Source organism: Peromyscus californicus, unplaced genomic scaffold (genome assembly GCF_007827085.1).
Source record: "Peromyscus californicus insignis strain IS unplaced genomic scaffold, ASM782708v3 Scaffold_2__1_contigs__length_46816999, whole genome shotgun sequence".
Classification (NCBI taxonomy): domain Eukaryota; kingdom Metazoa; phylum Chordata; class Mammalia; order Rodentia; family Cricetidae; genus Peromyscus; species Peromyscus californicus.
The window spans coordinates 44,492,459-44,513,718 of record NW_026294540.1 but is presented as its reverse complement, the minus strand read 5'-3'; the positions used below and the strand labels follow the sequence as shown (position 1 = coordinate 44,513,718).

At 37.3% G+C, this 21,260-nt stretch overlaps 1 pseudogene; it reads right to left on the bottom strand.

Moving 5' to 3' along the window:
• LOC128120568 (vomeronasal type-2 receptor 116-like) overlaps positions 1-21,260 on the bottom strand; it is a 52,640-nt pseudogene that overhangs the window by 26,982 nt on the left and 4,398 nt on the right.

Genomic DNA, 21,260 nt, shown 5'->3' with positions numbered 1-21,260 from the left:
CATATTAGTATGGCTCATTAAGCAGGACTTAAAGTTTTCAACTGCTTTTCTAATCCACTGTTCCAAGGTCCATATTTCATCAAAAAATCATGGTTAGGTCCATCACAGCATTACCTCAGTCCCTGGTACCAACTTCTGTCTTAGTTATAGTTTCTATTTCTGTGAAGAGACACCATGACCACAGCAAGTATTGTAAAGGAAAACATTTAATTGTGGTGCCTCACTTACAATTCTGAGGTTTAGTTCATTATCATAATGGTGGGAAACAAGGGAGCATGGAGGCAGACATGGTGCTAGAGCAAGAGCTGAGAGTCTTCACATTTTGACTCACAGGCAACAGGAAGTGGGTATTATCTTGAGAATATATGAGTCTTCAAAGCCTGCCTCCACAGTGACACACTTCCTCCAATAAGGTCACAGCCTACTCCAACAAGGCCTTGGCTTCTAATAGTCCAATCCCTTTGGTGGCCATTTTCTTTCAAACCATCACACACTCTAAAGTATTTTTCATGCTCCACTTTCTTGTAATGTCTCCTTCTGTCCTTTTATCCAGTAGTGATATCTATCCTTGATGGTAAAGCATTTTTAATAGATAAAGAAGAAGGATGGATCTTGTTTTCTAATCCATTAAGTTAATCTGTGTCCTATTATTGGGGAACTGAATCTTTCTAGTTGAGAGTTTTCCATGAATAATGGTTATTGATTCTTGTTATTTTGTTATAGTAGTGTGGATTTTTCTCCAATTTTTGATTTGTCTCTCTGGTGATATTTATTCCCCTTTTCACCTTAAGTGTGTTTAACCTCTTCAGACTGAAGTTTTCCTTCTATTGCCTTCTGTAGAGTTGGAGGTATAGATAAATATTGCTTACATTTGATTTTATCATGGAATTTTTGTATTTCTCCCTTTTTTTCTGATTGAAAGTTCTCCTGGGTATAGTAGTCTGTGTCTCTTAATGTTTGTATTACATCTATTTAGACCCTTCTGGGTTTTAGAGTCTCCCTTTAGAGGACAGGTGTTATTCTAATGGGGCTGAATTTGTATATTATTAGTCTTTTCCCCTTACAGCTTCCAATAATCCTTCATTTTTCTGTATACTTACTGATTGATTATTATGTGTTGATGGTAATTTCTTTTATGGTCCAGTCTTATTTGGTGTTCTGCATGCTTCTTGTAACTTTAAGGCCCTTCTTTTCTTCTACCATTTTGTTGAAAATATTTTTTGACCTTAGCATGACTCTAGTCTTCTTCCTTTATTTCTATTAAGCATAGAATATTTTTCACACTATCTTACTATTCCTGGAGTTTTTCATATATTTTTTTTCAGTTAACATTTCCTTTAACTGAAGAATCCCCAATGATAGGAGTCAGAGAAGTAGTACAGGCCCCTGCAATAGGATCATTTTTTTCTAATTGAATGTCCATTTTTTTCTGTTTTTTTTTTTTTTCTGGAGTTGAGTCCCTTAACATTGAATTATTATCAAAAGATGGATACTAATCCTTGATTTTTTTTTTTTTGGTTCTATGTGTGAGACTTGTTTTTTTTTAATTGATTAAAATTTATTCCTATTTAACTACAGTCACTTAGCACCATTTAATCTTGTTTTAAATAGAAAATACAGGCCAACAAAGTACAACAAAGAAACTGTGGTAGTTTGAACAGCCATATCCCATTCGGGCTCATATATTAAATGCTTGGTCATTAGTGAGTGGCCCTGTTTGACAGGAATTAGGAGGTGTGGCCTTTTTGGAACAGGTGTCGCCTTGTTGGAGGAGGAGTGATATTGGATGTAGGCTCTGTCATTTCAGAAGACCAAGCCAGGCCCAGAGGCTCTCTCTCTCTCTCTCTCTCTCTCTCTCTCTCTCTCTCTCATCCTGCTATCTACGGGTCTCAATGTGGAACTCCCAGTAACTTCTCCAATGCCATGCTTGCCTCCATGCTACCACACTACCTGCCATTCTGTAAATTGACTAAACCTCTGAAACTGTAAGCCAACACTAATTAATTTTTTTCCCTTGTAAGTTCTGCCATGTCATAGTGTCTCTTAACTGCAGTAGCATACTCATTAAGACAGTAACCAGTTGATTATATTTTTCCAATATAATTTCTATTTACTCTCTTGACTACAAATATAAACAAAGAAATGTTATTCATAATATTTTTATTATTTACTTTTAGAGATTTCTTCCTTTTTAATTTTCCCCCTCTGAATCTTCTAATATACCTACTGCTGATTTTATTCAAATTCATCCATGGCCTGTATGGTCATTAATTTTTGTTACATATATATGTGTTTATACACACAGAGCGACACACACACAAACACACACACAAGTACCATCTGCTCAGTATGTATATTTTTACTTGAAATTACATTTTCAGGGCTGATCATTGGTAAATGATCATTTAATAATCAATTGATGTGTTCTTCCATGGGGAAGAGTGTCACAGAAAATGACACAGAGACTTATAATTAATTATAAAAGAGCAGCCTACTGCTTAGACTTGTCCCCCTAGCTCCTATAACTTAAATTAACCCATGTCTTTTAATCTAATTGATTTTATGTGGCTCAATTATCTTTACTCTGTAATGTCCATCCTGCTTTCTCTCCATCGGGGTGGTGACCCTGCCTTTCTTATTCCCAGCACTCTCTCTCTACAGAAATCCCTGCTCTAAATTGCTAGCTATTGGCCATTGAGCTTTTCATCAAACCACAGTGACACATCTACACACAGTGTAAAGGAATATTCCACAATATCCCCTCCCACTTTTTCTAAATAAAAAAAAAGGTTTAAACTCTAACACAGTAAGATTATATACAATAAGAACAATATCAGGTAAGAATTACATTCACAATGTCCTGTCCATTTGTATTTGTCAAAGTTAGAGAAAATACTCAATTATCTGTCCTATCTTAATCCAGTTTTATACCTAAACCATTTTTGTCATAACCTGTGTTACCATCCTAAAAATATCTTTTTAGACCTTAAAACATCTTTTTGGAAAAAAAGTTTAAGCTTTTATGTTTCTCAATCTTATAAATTTTATGCCTTAGGTAAGTGTCTTTTCCGAATTTAGCAACAAAGGAAATTGTAAAACTATAACTATCTCTATCATAGACTCAAGAAGGACAGAATATTAATTGACTAAAGAGGAAGTGCAAAGAAATCAGCTTCCAAAACCAAGAGAAATGACAGAAACAGCTGGCTGCCTGGTCAGTCACCCAAGTTTCCTCTGTAAAGCTGGGTAATTCATCTTTGGCCTACAGGCCTAGCACATGTGACAGACTTTTCTGTAAAGCAGGAATTTTGGAGGATTCTCCTTCCTTGTCTCGACAAAGTTTGGCAGACACTTTCCTTGGTATACAGCTTATCCAGTTTGGACAGTGCACTGTCAGCAGTTGAGGCAAGGGCAGTTTTTTATCCAAATGGCTAGCTTTGCCACAAAGAAAGCAAACTCCATATGGAGGTTCTTCAATATGCATCATCCTTTTCTGCAGTAAATTGAAACTGACAGGAGCAGACATGTCTCACTGTCAAAAAACATCCTTATGTTTTAAAACATATTAAATGCCATATTTGAAGTGTTTGAAGATCATCTATCTACCTAAAATATATTTCTGTATCAACTTGAAACATACATACCATCATTTTATAAATTTGATTTTTATAGAGTATTATTAACCCATATTACTTTATTATGCTAAATATCTTTCAAGGATGAAAACTTTACATTACTATTACAAATGAGCTGCAAATGTACAGTACAAGAATAGAAACATATATACAGTATAACAAAAATAATATTAATTCATATCAATAAACAAAAATATCTTAAACAATATAGTAGAAACAAAAAGTATACATACAGTATAAGAAAAACAACCTTAAATTTGTATTAATATACAAAAATTCATAACAATGTGAAATATTTGAGACTAGACATTTTCAAAAGTAGACCAAACAATCCATCCTTTCTTCCCATGATTTCTATACTATATTCCCTCTTTCCCTTCAGAAAGAGATTCCTGAATTTCTGAATCTAATCTCCTTTGTTTATTCTTTTCCCTGGCCATGTCCAGCAGCAATATGTAACTAACCCCCCAAATGGTGACAAACATCCATAACCCACTGAATGGCAAAAAACCACCCACCCTACCTCTTGGGAATGTTGGCATCATATTCTCTATACTGCATCCTGTTGTCTGGGGGTGATGGCCTCTTTGGGGGACCCTGAGAAAATTAGGATAAGGTGTAAGTCCTAGTTAGAAAAGTCTGTGAGTCTGGACAATCACACCCAGCAGCCCTGAAGCTGTTCTGGATGCAGAACTCTGAGGAAACCGCAAGAGAGGTATTATGAAAGGCTGGATCACCTGGACCACCCATTTTCATTTCAAGATCCCCTTGTTCTGAAAACACACAAACTTTCAAAGGTAACATATATATCTACATTAACAAAAGTATAGAATGTGCAGTGTGTACAAAGCAGGCAAAAATGATTTTTTGTTTTATATTGAAGCAGGTAAAATGTACATCAGTGTGTTGGGTTTTTAGGTTTATTTCCTTATGTCTGTAACCAGGATTTTCAAAGAGTGTCCCCTGATGAAATGTGATCTCTATCAACCTTCAATGAATCCACAGTCTTTTGTTTTCTGTGGAAACAAAAGCATAACCTCTTCTCCAATGCAACACATTTTTTACTTCCATTTTGAAGTTAACACATTTATAAAATATATAAATTGGTTCAGTTTTGCAGTTTCCATAATCCAGTGTCTCTCAGCAGCTATTGTTCACACCTCAGCAATCAAAAAATTTAAAGTCAACAAAACACTACATAGGATTCAGAATCTCTGTATATTTTCTCTCTATACATGGCTTATGGTTTTATATTATTTTATTTTCTTTTAAAGGCTTATTTTATTATTTATGAACTATTTTTCCTTGACTGTCTATACCCATTTTCTTTTCTTTTGAACCCTTCACATGTTTTTTAAACATACTGTAACCTGTTTAGAGGTCTTTACCTTTCCGGATGTGTCTTTATTGAGCATCTTAAGCTGCTATGTCATCCAATGGTGTGGCTCATTGCTGGAGACACAACCAAACACAAACTACCTGTTCTTCTGGTTCTTAGAATGTTACCATCCCCTCCCCTGTAATGATCCCTGAGTTTTAGGTTCAGGAGTTATATTGTAGATGCAACTTTGAGACAGGGATACAAAACTCTTCATTTCTGTTGGTTGTGGTTTTCTGTAGTGGTCTCTGTCTGTTTCCTTCATAAGGGTTGATTGCTTTACATTTCTTTGGTGAAAACAACAAAGATTTAGAGTATAGTTAGGGATTATGCTGATTTAGTAAAGTGATGCTTGTAGGTTCCCTTCCAACATCCATAGGTTCATTAGCCATGGGTAGTAACTAGGTTTACATTACCAGTTATGGTTTACCTCTTGTTGATCAGATCTTAAGTCTAAGTAGACAATTGTTGGATATCAGTATGATCTACATGCCTCTATTGCAGCTTTCAGGTTATTTTATCATGCTGATATTTTGTGTGGTTCACACTTGTATAAGATGCTTGGTGTCTTTGCTCCTTTGGAATCTTATATATCACTGAATATAAAAATATAGATTCCTGCTTTCTTTAAAATGAATAGCAGAAAGAGCAATATATTGTTCTCTCTATTTTTGTATTTTTTCATTTTTGCTGTTTATTATCTTTCTTTTTTATTGAAAGTGAAGTCCTCTCTCATACAATATGACTGGACCACAGTTTCCCCTCTCTCCACTCCTCCCAGCTCACCCCAACCTATCCTCTCCCTCAGATCTACTCCCTTCACTTTTTCTTCAGAAAAGATCGTGCCTACAAGAGTCAAACATTCCAACAGGACAAAACAAGATACACTAAGACAAGGCAAAAGCCTTCATATAGAGGCACATATGTACTCAGATTGGGAGCTAGAAACCTCAGAAGAGAGAGAATGTTCAAGGTTTATACAATGGGTCTAGGTTAGTTCATTCAATATTTTCTCTAGTTTTATTCAATTTTCTGCAAATTTCAGTTTTTAAACATCTGAATACTTTTCTTTTTTTTGAATTTGTAATATAGTTACATCATTTTCTGCCTTACATTTCTTCATCTAAACTTTCACAAACAGCTTTCCTGACTTTTTCAAATCTATGGCCTCTTCTTCATTAAGTGTTATTACAGGCATATATGTATGTGTACATACTCTCTATATAACTTTTTCAGTCTTTATAATGTTATTTGTATGTATGTTTTCAGTGCTGACCATTTGGTATTGGATAACTGATATGTGTGCTTTTTCCAAGGGAAGACTATTTTTCCCACTTTCAGCCTTTATTCATTCAATGTAGATTTTTTTGTGTGAGGTTGGGGCCTTAAAGTCTCTTCCTGAACTACTTTGTAATGTCTATTAGCATTTTCTTTGTTCAGTTTATGTTTATGCATCACATTGGTAAAACTTAAGAGTGTAGCTCCTGATATTGGGATACACAGTCTCAGAGAAAAAACTCTGATCCTCCGCCTTTTACAATCTTTTAGCCCCCCTGTTCTGCATGTTCTCTGAGCTTTAGATGTGGGAATTGTTTTGTAGATGTGTCAGACATGACTAGGCTCCAGAATTCTGCCATTTGATTGGTTATGGTTTTCTCCCATAAATTGTTGCAAAGAAATTTTTCTTTGGTGAGGGAGAAACTATATTTATATGTGGGTATAATGATATTTTTGTTAAACATTAGCCTGTTTTATTAAAGTGATGGATGTAGATTTTTCATTTACACTGCATTTGTATATTTATACCCAAAGTAACATGTATTATAGGTATTTTTAGATAGATAGTTCATAGTATGGCTGCTTAGTATTCTTTCAGATATATTTGAGTTAATCTTGTATCCTGCCACATTACTGAAGAAGTTTATCAGCTGGAGGAGTTCCCTGGTAGAATTTTTTGGGTTGCTTATATACACTATCATATCATCTACAAATAGGGAAAGTTTGACTTCTTCCTTTCCAATTTCTATCCCTTTGATCTCCTTTTGTTGTCCTGTTACTATAGCTAGAACTTCAAGTACTATATTGAATAAATATGGGGAGAGTGAACAGCTTTGTCTTGTTCCTGATTTTAGTGCAATCACTTTGAGTTTCTCTCCATTTAATTTGATGTTGACTGTCGGCTTGTTGTAAATTGCCTTTATTATATTTAGGTGTGTTCCTTGTATTTCTGATCTCTCCAAGACCTTTATCATGAAGGGGTGTTAGATTTTGTCAAAGGCTTTTTTGGCATCTGAGATGATCATATGGTTTTTTTCTTTAAGTTTGTTTATGTGGTGTATTACATGGAAAGATTTTTGTATGTTGAATCATCCTTACATCCCTGGGGTGATAGTAGATCATTGTTTTGATGGGTTCTTGGATTCTGTTTGCCAATATTTTATTCAGTATTTTTGCATCAGTGTTCATGAGGGAGATTGGTCTGTAATTCTTTTTCTTTGTTGCATCTTTTTGTGGTTTGGGTATCAGGGTAACTGTAGCCTAATAAAATGTATTTGGTAATGTTTCTTCTGTTTCTATTGTGTAGAACAATTTGAAGAGTACTGGAATTAGCCCTTTTTTGAAATTCTGGTAGAATTCTATGCTGAAACCATCTGGTCCTGGACTGTGTTTGGTTGGAGACTTTTAATGACTGTTTCTATTTCCTTAGGGGTTATTGGCCCATGTAAATTGTTTATCTGGTCTTGATTTAACTTTGGTATATGGTACCTATTTCCATTTCTTTCAGATTTTCCAATTTTGTGGAGTACAGGTTTTCGAAGTATGACCTGATGATTCTCTGGAATTCCTCATTGTCTGTTGTTATATCTCCCTTCTCATTTCTGATTTTGTCGTTTTGGATGCTCTCGCTCTGCCTTTTGGTTAATTTGGATAAAGGCTTATCTTCTTGATTTTTTTCAAAGAACCAACTCTTTGTTTTATTTATTGTTTGTATTTTTCTCTTTGTTTCTACTTCATTGATTTTAGTCCTCAATTTGATTATTTCCTGGCATCAATGCCTTCTGGGTGAGTTTTGGTTCTTTTTGCTCTTGAGCGTCCAAGTGTGCTGTTAAGTCATGAGTGTTAGATTTCTCCATCTTCATTATGTCCATATTTAATGCTATGAATTTTCCTCTTAGCCCTGCTTTCATAGTGTCCCATAAGTTTGGGTATGAAGTACTTTCATTTCAATTGAATTCTAGGAAATCTTAACTTCTTTCTTTATTTCTTCCTTGACTTATTGGTGATTCATTTGGGCACTGTCCAGTTTCCATGAGGCTTTCTGTAAATTTTGTTGTTGATGAAATCTAACTTTGAGTCATGGTGGTCCAATAGGATACAGGAGGCTATTCCAATTTTTTTTTATCCATTGAGATTTACTTTGTGATCAAGCATGTGGTTGATTATAGAGAAGGCTCCATGGGGTGCTGAGAAGAAGGTATATTCTTTTGTGTTTCAGTGAAATGTTCTGTATATATCTATTAAGTCCATTTGAGTCATAACTTCTGTTAGGTCCCTTATTTCTCTGTTAAGTTTCAATCTGGCAGATTCACCAAGTGGTAAGTTGGGGTGTTGAAATCTCCCACTATTAATGTGTGGGGCTTGATTTTGATTTAAGCTTTAGTAATGTTTCTTTTATGTATGTGGGTGTTCTTGTATTTGGGGCATAAATGTTCAGAATTAAGACTTCATATTGGTCAATTTTCCCTGTGATAAGTATGTAATGTCCTTCGTGATCTCTTTTGATTCATTCTAGTTTGAAGTTTATTTTCCTAGATATTAGGATAGCTACACCAGCTTGCTTCTTAAGTCCATTTTTTTTTAAATTTATTTTAATTTATTTTGCAATACAATTCAGTTCTACATATCAGCCACGGATTCCCTTGTTCTCCCCCCTCCCGTCCCCCTCACCTTCCCCCCAACGCCCCCCCCCCCCCATTCCCATCTCCTCCAGGGCAAAGCCTTCCCCACAGACTGAGGTCAACCTGGTAGACTCAGTCCAGGTAGGTCTAGTCCCCTCCTCCCAGGCCAAGCCAAACAATCCTGCATAGGCCCCAGGTTTCAAACAGCCAACTCATGCAATGAGCACAAGATCTGGTCCCACTGCCTGGATGCCTCCCAAACAGATCAAGCCAATCAACTGTCTCACCCATTCGGAGGGCCTGATCCAGTGGGGACCCCTCAGCCATTGGTTCATAGTTCATGTGTTTCCATTCATTTGGCTATTTGTCCCTGTGCTTTATCCAACCTTGGTCTCAACAATTCTCGCTCATATAAACCCTCCTCATTCTCGTTGATTGGACTCCCAGAGATCCACCCAGGGCCTAGTCATGGATCTCTGCATCCAGATCCCTCAGTAGTTGGATGAGGTTTCTAGCACAACAATTAGGGTGTTTGGCCATCCCATCACCAGAGTAGGTCAGTTCGGGCTGTCTCTCGACCATTGCCGGCAGTCTGTTGTGTGGGTATCTTTGTGGATTTCTGTGGGCCTCTCTAGCACTTTGCTTCTTCCTGTTCTCATGTGGTCTTCATTTACCATGGTCTCCTATTCCTTGTTCTCCCTCTCTGTTGTTGATCCAGCTGGGATCTCCCGCTCCCCCAAGCTCTCTTTCCCTCGACCCTCGCCTTTCATTACTGCCACTCATGTCCAGGCTGTTCATGTAGATCTCATTCCATTTCTCTGTCATTGGGCGATCCCTGTGTCTTTCTTGGGGTCCTGTTTTCCGGGTAGCCTCCCTGGTGATGTGAGTAGCAGACAAGTCATCCTTGTTTCATGTCTAGTATCCTGCTATGAGTGAGTACATACCATGTTTGTCTTTCTGAGTCTGGGTTACCTCACTCAGGATGATTTTTTCTAGATCCATCCATTTGTCTGCAAACCTCATGATGTCATTGTTTTTCTCTGCTGAGTAGTATTCCATTGTGTATATGTACCACATTTTGTTTATCCATTCTTCAGTTGAAGGGCATCTAGGTTGTTTCCGTGTTCTGGCTATTACAAACAATGCTGATATGAACATAGCTGAACAAGTGCTCTTATGGTGTGGTTGAGCATTCCTTGGGTATATGCCCAAGAGTGGTATAGCTGGATCTTGGGGGAGATGGATTCCCAATTTTCTAAGAAAGCGCCATATTGATTTCCAAAGTGGTTGTACAAGCTTGCATTCCCACCAGCAGTGGAGGAGAGTTCCCCTAGCTCCACATCCTCTCCAGCATAAGGTGTCTTCAGTGTTTTTGATCTTAGCCATTCTGACAGGCGTAAGGACCCCAAGAAAGACACAGGGATCGCCCAATGACAGAGAAATGGAATGAGATCTACATGAACAGCCTGGACATGAGTGGGGGTAATGAAAGGCGAGGGTCGAGGGAAAGAGAGCTTCTGGGAGCGGGAGATCCCAGCTGGATCAACAACAGAGAGGGAGAACAAGGAATAGGAGACCATGGTAAATGAAGACCACATGAGAATAGGAAGAAGCAAAGTGCTAGAGAGGCCCACAGAAATCCACAAAGATACCCCCACAACAGACTGCTGGCAATGGTCGAGAGACAGCCCGAACTGACCTACTCTGGCGATGGGATGGCCAAACACCCTAATTGTTGTGCTAGAAACCTCATCCAACTACTGAGGGATCTGGATGCAGAGATCCATGACTAGGCCCTGGGTGGATCTCTGGGAGTCCAATTAGCGAGAATGAGGAGGGTTTATATGAGCGAGAATTGTTGAGACCAAGATTGGATGAACCACAGGGACAAATAGCCAAATGAATGGAAACACATGAACTATGAACCAATGGCTGAGGGGTCCCCACTGGATCAGGCCCTCCGAATGGGTGAGACAGTTGATTGGCTTGATCTGTTTGGGAGGCATCCAGGCAGTGGGACCAGATCTTGTGCTCATTGCATGAGTTGGCTGTTTGAAACCTGGGGCCTATGCAGGATTGTTTGGCTCAGCCTGGGAGGAGGAGACTAGACCTACCTGGACTGAGTCTAACAGGTTGACCTCAGTCTGTGGGGAAGGCTTTGCCCTGGAGGAGATGGGAATGGGGGGAAGTTGGGGGGAAGGTGAGGGGGACGGGAGGGGGGAGAACAAGGGAATCCGTGGCTGATAGGTAGAACTGAATTGTATTGCAAAATAAATAAAAATAAAAATAAAAAAAAATTTTAAAAAAAAGTTATCAGATGGAACACAAGTGGATGGCTTAATGATGCAACTCAAAATTTGGAAAAACAAAAAAATGCAAACACAAACCAAAATAATGGCAAGAAATAATAAAATCAGAGCAGAAATCAATGAAATAGAAACAAAGAAAACAGTACAAAGAAGCAATCAACCTTAGAACTGACTCTTTGAGGAGATAAATAAGGACAGACACTTGGCTCAAGTAACCCAAAGAAAGGGATAGAGAAGTCAGATGAAAAAAATCAGAAATGACAGGGAAATATTACAACAAACACCAAGAAGCATAGACTATTGTAAATGGACTGTTTTTAAAAGGAAAAGAAAACCTGTATTCCAGTGTTCTTGAAAACCTATATGAAATGGATAAGTTTCTAGATTTGGCCAAACCATAAAAATTAAAACACCAAGTCAACAAGCTAAACAAACACATAATACATAGAAGTTTGAAACACCAATAAATGCCTTCCAGCTATAAAAATGTCCAGGTCCAGATGAACTCACAGCAGAATTCCACCAGACATTCAAAGAAGATGTACAATCAGACCTTCTTAAAATATTTAAAAAATAGAAGAGAAGGATCATTTCCAAGCTCCCTTAGACAGCCATTTTCATTCTAATACCAAAACCAGGTAATGCCACAACAAAAACAAGAAAACTACATGCCATTATCCCTGATAAACATAGACTCAATAAAATGGTTGCAAATAGAATACAGACTCACATCAAAACTACTTACAGGACTAAGATGGCCTTATCATTGAAATGCAGGAATAGTTCAACATATTCAACTCAATAAGTGTAAAATCCACATAAATGGTTGTATAGACAAAAGACACAGTTACATCTCAATAGATGAAAAAAGGGGACAGAATTCAACTGCCTTTATCATAAATGTTCTAGACAATATACAGAAAGAGGGGACATGCCTCAACACAATAAAAGTAATATATAAGAAACCCACAGGCAATATCATTCTCAATGGAGAACTAAGCTTAAAACAATTCCACTGAAGTAAGAAATTAGACAACTAAGTCCACCACTCCCACTCCATTTCAATATTGTTTTCAAAGTATTAGCTGGAGCAATAAGGCAAAAAAAGTAAATTAAAAGAATACAAATAGAGAAAGAAGTCAGATGATATGGTATCATACACTAGAGATCTCCCAAAAATATACTACAAAAATTCTTGAAATGATTAACAAATACAGCCATCTCACAGGATACAGAATCTTCTTGCACAAATCAATGTCATTTATTATACACTAACAACAAACATAGAATGGAGATCATGAACAGACTCCCATTCACAATTTTCCTAAAGAAAATAAATTTTTTAGGAATAAATCTAAGCAAGGAAGCAAAGAGCTTTGACAGGAGAATTTTAAACCTCTGAAGAAACCAGGAAAAGACAGTAGAAAATGAAAAAACATACCATGTTGTGTTCACAGATTGATAGAATTAACTTTATGAAAATGATCATTGTACCAAAAAAGCTATTTATAAATTCGATGCAAACCCAAGCAAAATCTTGATCTAATTCGTTGCAGATAGAAAAAGACTGTACCAAAATTCAATACACCAAGGAGACCAAAATAATACTGAATAAAAAATAACTATGAAAGTAGGATTACCATTCTGAATTTTATGATATATTATAGAGGCACAATAAAAAAATAACACCAAAATAATATGGCACTGCCAGAAAAATATACCTGTAGACCAATGCATAAATCCAAAACACAAACTTGAGCACGTGTTAGATTAATCATTTAATATTCAAGAAAGACACTAAAAACAAGATAGAGAATTTAAAGCATCATGAAGACATGTTCTTCGAAAAACTGAAGTTCCACATGAAGAACAATGAAATTACAGCCATATCTAGCACCTTCACAAATTCTAACTCCAAAAGATCAAAGACCTGAACCTGGAAACAGGAACACTGAAATTTTTGGAAGATGATCCAGGTTTAGGAAAAGACTTTCTGAATAGAACTCCATTTGACTAAGAAGTAGGACTTCATGAAATAAAATGCCTCTTTACAGCCAAAGAAACAATCAACTGAGTGGGGATAAAGCCTGCAGAATGGGAGAGATTCTTTACCAGGTGTATATCTGACAGTGAATTGATATCCAGAATATACAAAGATGTCAGAAAAACAAAGTCTTAAAAAACAAATGACCTATTCTATAAGAAATGATCCTCAGGACTGAAAAGAAGGTTTCAGTTGAAAATAAAATGACTAAAAAATAATTCACAAAAGTTTGTCATCCTTAGCAATTATGGAAACATAAATGAAAACAACTTTAGATTTCATGTTACCGCAGGCAGAATATAAAGATCCACAGAATAACGGACAAGGGCTTGAGTGACACAGAGCAGAAAGAAAACCTCCTTCATTTATGGTGGGATTGTAGCTGGGGCAGCCACTGTGGAAATCACCATGGGGAAAAGTAATTCTGCCCCATGACCCTGCAGTACCACTCCTTGTCTTACGTCCCTAGGACTCCACATCCTGCTGCACAGGTATCTGCTCTGCATGTGCAATGCGGCTTTGTTTACAGCAGTTAGGAATTAGAAAAACATCAAATAATCTAGAACTGACGAGAGGATAATAAAACTGTGATACACATAATCCATGGAAAACCATTTGAGTATAGAGAAAAATGAAATCATAAACATTGTGGATATGTGGGTGGAACTAGAAAAGATTACATTGAGTCAAAAAACCCTGACCCACCCTGACGTGTTCTTTCTCATCTGAGACTCCTAGCTCCAAATCTTCAGATGTGAGTACTTGTCTTGGAGAAACTGCAGAAGACAGGAAACTGAGCAGGACCAAGATGGGAGCTGGGGAATAACAGAATGGAATAGCAGAGAAGGAATGATCAGAAGGGGAAATGCAAAAGAGGGAGACTCTAATCATGGAGGTAAGAGGGAGATAAATACAGGTGAGGGAGGGAACAGACTGAAGTAACAATAAGGATGTCCGGAATAAGTGATGTGATCGAAAAGGAAAAATGGGACGGGGGAACTTTGGGGAAGAGGAAGGGAAGTAAATACAGATAAAGGAGGGAGGTGGTAAAATATCAGTAAGGATGTCTGAAAAGCCACAAAGACTCATAACATTACTATACCTAGAAAAACTCTATAATCCCATTAATTCTCTTTATACTGTTACGTATAGTTCTAGTAAACCTTTCTCCTCTGGGCTGATGCACCTCCCTCCAAGTCCAACACTATGAATACAAGCCCAACACCAGACATGAGAAGCTTCCTTTGGAGTTGTCCAGGGTTGGTGAAGGGCTTCCCAAAGCATACCGCCTATCGTTGTTGCCCTTGTTTATCCTGCAGAGTTGAAAAGTAAGTCCCTACTGCTGACGACATCATGAACTTCAGAAACACAGCCCAGAGACCCTTGAGGTGGAACTTATATGAATGCCCTTTCCCTGAGAACTGGTTTCACAATACCAGAAGACATCATGCAAGCTTCCAAATGATGGAGACAACCAACAGTCCCTAGCCTGCAATGTCTACTAAGAGCCATATCAATGACCAGCATAACACAAAACCCTAAGGGTGCGGTAGTGGCCTGCATACCTTGAAAGCAATCAACAGTTCTTTAAATAGGACTCAAGATCCACTCAACAATAAAGAAACCATTCCTATGCCTGAAACCTAAGTACTCAGTGATAGTGAAGTCATGATTATTACTAATTTACTAAACTAGCATAATCTGTAACAACAATCTGTAAATGTTTGTCCTGATACCCACAGATAATGGTAGTCTTCACCACACACACCCCCAGCAAGAAAACTTCTCTTCACAACAGATGAGGACATTATGGACCAATCAAATGCAGATTTGTGGAGGCCATCTCCAGTGGATAAATCTCCAATACCATTCCCAAACCAAGGCTCACAGAACATTTTCAGATTAGGGTGTGGAAAGATGGTAAGAACTGAAAGTTCATGGATTTTTCTGTGAGATTTTGTCTCCTAGTAACATCATAAGCTAAACCCATAAGTCCTACCAACATGACCACCTAGACATGTGGAACTGACCAGGGATAACAGCAGCAGACATGCCAAAGTATTCAGGAGAATGACCACAATGCCCCAACCCTACCTAAAGAACAGGATGCAACCACAAAATGTTGAGAAGCAGGAGAAATGGTCTCCCCCAGGGAAGAGCACAATTTCTCACTCCATACAAAATGATCAATCCTAAGAATATATATGCAAGTAATGTCATACAGAACAATCCAGTTATATTAGTAATTCATATGAATACATACATGATTATAACCCAATCAATGAAAAAGAGGCTGTTAATGTGAAAGAGAGTAATGAGGTATATATGACACCTTTCACATCAAGGAAAAGAAAGAGAAATAACACATTTTCTTTATAATTTCAAAATCAAAAGTAAAGGAAACAAAAAACAAATGCTTTATGTAGCAATTGCTCTAAGAATCAGGGTAGGAGTTAGTATAATATATAACTCTGTGGAGAAAAGGGCTTACCATGCAAACCTGATAACCTGAATTGGAATTCTAAACACATGCCAAAGTCAAGGAAGACGCCCCAGCTCCACAAAAGTGTTCTGTGTCCTCCACATGTGAGCTTTGGCACATACATGCATGCACACATATACACACACATCAAAATAATCAGAAAGAGTTATTTTAATAACCTTTTCTTTACCTGAAGACATCCACTAAGGAATTAGATATTTCCAGTTATCCTGCCCTTATGATGATGACAATCACATGGCACTCTATCAATAATTTAACCTATGGTAACATTACCTCTTAGAAAACTAAATTCTATTTAATTAATCTCCCTGACTTTCATTTGTTGTGATAACATATTCCATTTGTTATACAGTTGCTTAAGTTTTGGTTTTATTGAAGCCAGTAGTTACATAGTAGATTGTCATCATTATCAGAATTTCATATTTTACTTTCACCAATTTTTCTTTATGTTATCTGTCATTATTTAAATTGTAATATAATTACCTCAATACCTCTCTTCTCATTTTTCCTCTAATCTCTCTCCTGGACTCAACATAGTCTTGTTTTCTATTAAATTTATTCCTTTTTTTCATTAATTGTTGATTTGTGTGTATGCATGCATGCATGTATTCCTAAATACCTCCTGTTATGTCTATATAATATTAGCTGTATATATGATCTCAGGGCTGACCACCATTCCAGACAAAGATCTACAGGCAGCTGGACCTTCCTTTACAAAGACTTGTTTTTCATACTATGTTTGATATTCTAAATGAAAACTGTAAGTGTTGAAAATTAATTCTATTTTAGGTACATTTAGGAAACAGCCTCATATGTTCTTGTCCAGGACTTATTTTCAGGAAAGAATCATTGGATTCATTTATTCAAGGAATACACATGCATCCTGGACACTTGCACACCTCATATTGCCCGACAGTACATAGCATGGATCACTGCAAGAGCTGAGATGAAACTACCATGTAATGAAAGGCAGTTTTGGAAGTGGAGATGCAGATGGCACAATAACGTGAGGGCTGCCACTCAAATGTTCACACATTGTGTGGCATCAGCAGTGATTACTAATGAATATGGGGATGAGTGAAAAAGATATGGAGAACGGTGCTGCATCACAACACCAGGTCATGTCTCAGTTTTCTCCTTCTACATTCACAAGCAGATTGAGGAAAATATTAATTCTCTACCTGTCTGGTTGGAAATGTAACTCTCTGGACAAAGCACACAAGAAAAACAGCAGATCGGTCTTTCGTCTTCTAGAATTTTCCAGAAACCTGGACCACAGCTCTGTGTACATACAGATTGAGGAGTCTGAGGGCAACACAGAAAAAAATCATCATAATTATGTGCATCAGTCACAGCCTTAAAATATTTTTAAGCTAAACTACTTAAACAGCAAGTAGAATCTGAAAATCGTACATATTTATGAGTCACTGTGAAGTCTCCATGTGGTAGTGTAGAATGTAGAGTTGAAATTATCACACTTTCTGATGCTAAAAGTTCAAAATTTCTTTATGGTGTCCCAATTGTGACTAACTTTTGCTAGCTTTTGTAAAATGTGTAGGACATCTATATATTCTCTCCTGTGAGAGAGCATGCCAAAAATCCTTCCTTGTATGAATTATGGAACAGCTGAGTTGTCAGACATAAACCCAGTCAGACTTCTAATTCCATTTCTACCTTTACCTTCCCAGCTTGTAGTCACAACCATTCAGTCTGATTTAGATTTCTCATGAAAGAGCGTATAGCCATTGGTGGATGGCCACAGCTTCTCCTGACACCATCATATATTGATAGTCTATAGACACTGAATTATGATCCATCATTGTGACTTTTATCCTTGACTCCTCATATTCAGAATAGTGCTATGTTTTTTCTTCCAAACATTAGTGACATCATCACTTAGAATTTTTATCAATTGCCTTCTTAGTTAATCAATTAATGACTATACTTCTGAGAGTCTAACAGTGCAGATTAGACTAAGAGGTGAATCTTTGTTCTCATACCGATCACCCCAACCTCTAGGCTTTGGGCCCAGGGGCACATTCCTGCACCCCCACACCACCACTCATTGAAGTCCCAGTTTGAGGCAAGCAGACAGGTCTCTTGCAGGCAGGTCATTCTACCACCATCCCCCACTAGACCCTATAAGTAAAAGCCCCACCCCACCTCCTAAACCCACTCACTCTTTGAAACCACAGCTGTTCCCTGAGACACAGAGTCCGTCAGCACCAACTGGACCAAGAGCTCTGATTAGAACAAGAGTTTCCACTGGACCAAGAATATCAAGTGAACCAAGAGAGTCTCCCTCAGACACAGACACCACTTACACCAAGTAGAGGAAGAGATGAGTAGACACCAGTGCAAAAATACAGTCAACAATATAAAGACCAATATGGCAACACCAGAACCTAGTGGTTCTACATCAGCAAGACTTGAACATCCCAATGCAGAAGAAGCAGAATAAATTGACCTTAAAAATGATTTTAAGAAGATGACAGAGGTCTTTAAAGAGGAAATGAAAATTCCCTTAAAGAAATTGAGGAAAGATAAACAAAAAATTGGAAGAAATCAATAAATCCCTTAGAGAAAACCTATAAAAAGCAATTAAACAGGTGAAGGAAACAGTTCAAGATTTGAAAACTGGAATAAAGACAATAAAGAAGACACAAACTGAGGGAATGCTGGAAGTAGAAAATCTGAGTAAATGAACAGGAAACAAAGATGCAAGCATAAACATCAGAATATAAAGGATGGAAGAGAGAATCTCTGCCATTGAAGATATGATAAAGGAAATAGATTCCTCAGTCAAAGACAACATGAAAGCCAACAAAGCCATAACACAAAAATGTCCAGGAAATCTAAACCATCATGAAAAGTAATAACCTAAGAATTATAGGGATAGAAGAAGGAGAAGAATACCAACTCAAAGGCACAGAAAATATACTCAACAAAATCATGAAAGAAAACTTTCCCAACATAAAGAAGGAAATACCTACAAAGATACAAGAAGCTTATAGAACACAAACAGACTAGACCCACAAAAAGTACCCTCAACACATAATAGTTCAACCACTAAACATACAGAACAGAGAAAGAATATTAAGAGCAGCAAAGGAAAAAGGCCAAGTGGCTTGTAAAGGCAAACCCATCAGAATAACACCTGATTTCTCAATGGAGCCCTTGAAAGCCAGAAGGTCCTGGACAGATGTAATGCAGACACAGAGATACCATAGATGCCAGCCTAGACTAATATACCAGCAAAACTTTCAATCACCATAGACGGAGTGAACAAGGCATTCCAAGACAAAACCAGATTTAAGCAATACCTATCCACAAATCCTGTTCTACAGAAAGCACTAGAAGGAAAATGTCAATCTAAGGAAGTCAGATATATCCACAAAACACAGGCAATAGTTAATCCAGCAGCAGTAAATCCCAAAGAAGAGAAATACACACACACTACCACCAAAAGATCACAGGAATTAACAATCACTGGTCATTAATATCCCTTAATATCAATGGACTTAATTCACCTATAAAAAGACACAGGATAACACAATGGATATGAAGTCAGGAACCATCCTTGTGCTACATATAAGAAACACACCTCAACTTCAAAGAAGACACTATCTCAGAATAATAAATAAAATAAAAGGCTGGGAAAAGACTTTCCAGTCAAATGGACTTAAGAAGCAAGCTGGTGTAGCTATCCTAGTATCTAATAAAGTAGACTTCAAACTAAAGAGATCAGGAAAGACATTACATATTTATCACTGGAAAATCCACAAAGATGAAGTCTCAATTCGGAACATTAATGCCCCCAAATACAAGAGCACACACATTTGTTTTAAAAAATTACTAAAACATAAATCACACATCAATCCCCACACTCTAGTAATGGGAGACTGCAACACCCCACTCTCACCAATGGACAGGTCTGCCCGACAGAAACTTAACAGAGAAATAAGGGAATTAACAGATATTATGACTCAAATGGACTTAATAGATCTCTATAGAACATTCCACCCTAACACTAAAGAATGTACCTTCTTCTCAGCACACCATGGAACCTTCTCTAAAATCAACCACATGCTTGGTCACAAAGCAAATCTCAGCAGACACAAAAAAAAATTAGAATAACCTCAGGTATTTTCTCAGACTGCCATGGCTTAAAGCTAGATTTCAATAACAAAAATTACAGAAAGCCTACATGCTCATGGAAACTGAATAATGTCCAACTGAATCACCACTGGGTCAAGGAAGAAATAGGAAAGAAATTAAAGACTTGCTAGAATTCAATGAAAATGAATGTACTACATACCCAAACTTATAGGACACCATTAAAGCAGTGCTAAGAGGAAAATTCATAGCACTAGCACTAAATGCTCACATAAAGAAGATAGAGAAATCTCTTATTAGTGACTTAACACAATACCTGAAAGCTCTAGAGCAAAAAGAAGCAAATTCACCCAGGAGGAATAGATGCCAGGAAATAATCAAATTGAGAGCTGAAATCAATAAAATAGAAACAAAGAAAACAATACAAAGAATCAATGAAAGACAGAGTTAGTTCTTTGAGAAAATCAACAAGATAGACAAACCCTTATCCAGACTAACCAAAACGCAGAGAGAGAGAGCATCCAAATTAACAAACTCAAAAATGAAAAGGGAGACATAACAACAGATAATGAGGAAGCCCAGAGAATCACGAGCACATACTTCAAAAACTTGTACTCCACAAAATTGGAAAATCTAAAAGAAATGGACAATTTTCTGGATAGGCACCACATACCAAAGTTAAATCAAGACCAGACAAACAATTTAAATACCTCTATAACCCCTAAGGATATACAAACAGTCATTGAAAGTATCCCAACCTGGCCGGGTGTGGTGGCACATGCCTTTAATCCCAACATTCGGGAGGCAGAGACAGGCAAACTCTGTGAGTTTGAGGCCAGCCTGGACTACAGAGTGAGTTCCACGACAGGCTCCAAAGCTACACAGAGAAATCCTATCTCCAAAATAAAGTCTCCCAACCAAAAAAAAAGTCCAGGACCAGATGGTTTCAGTGGAGAATTCTACCAGATTTTCAAAGAACATTTAATACCAAAACTCTTCAAATTGTTCCACATGATAGAAACAAAAGGAACATTACCAAACTCCTTTTATGAGGCTACAGTTAGCCTGATACCCCAACCACACAACGATACAACAAAGAAAGAGAATTACAGAGCAATCTCCCTCATGAACATTGATGAAAAAAATACTCAATAAAACATTGGAAAACTAAATCCAAGAACACATCAAAAAAGTTATCCACCATGACCAAGTAGGCTTTATCCCAGGGATGCAAAGATGGTTCCACATATGAAAATCTGTCAATGTAATATGCCATATAAACCAATTGAAAAAAAAAACCACATGATCATCTCATTGGACACTAAAAAAGCCTTCAACAAAATCTAACACCAATTCATGATAAAGGTCCTGGAGGG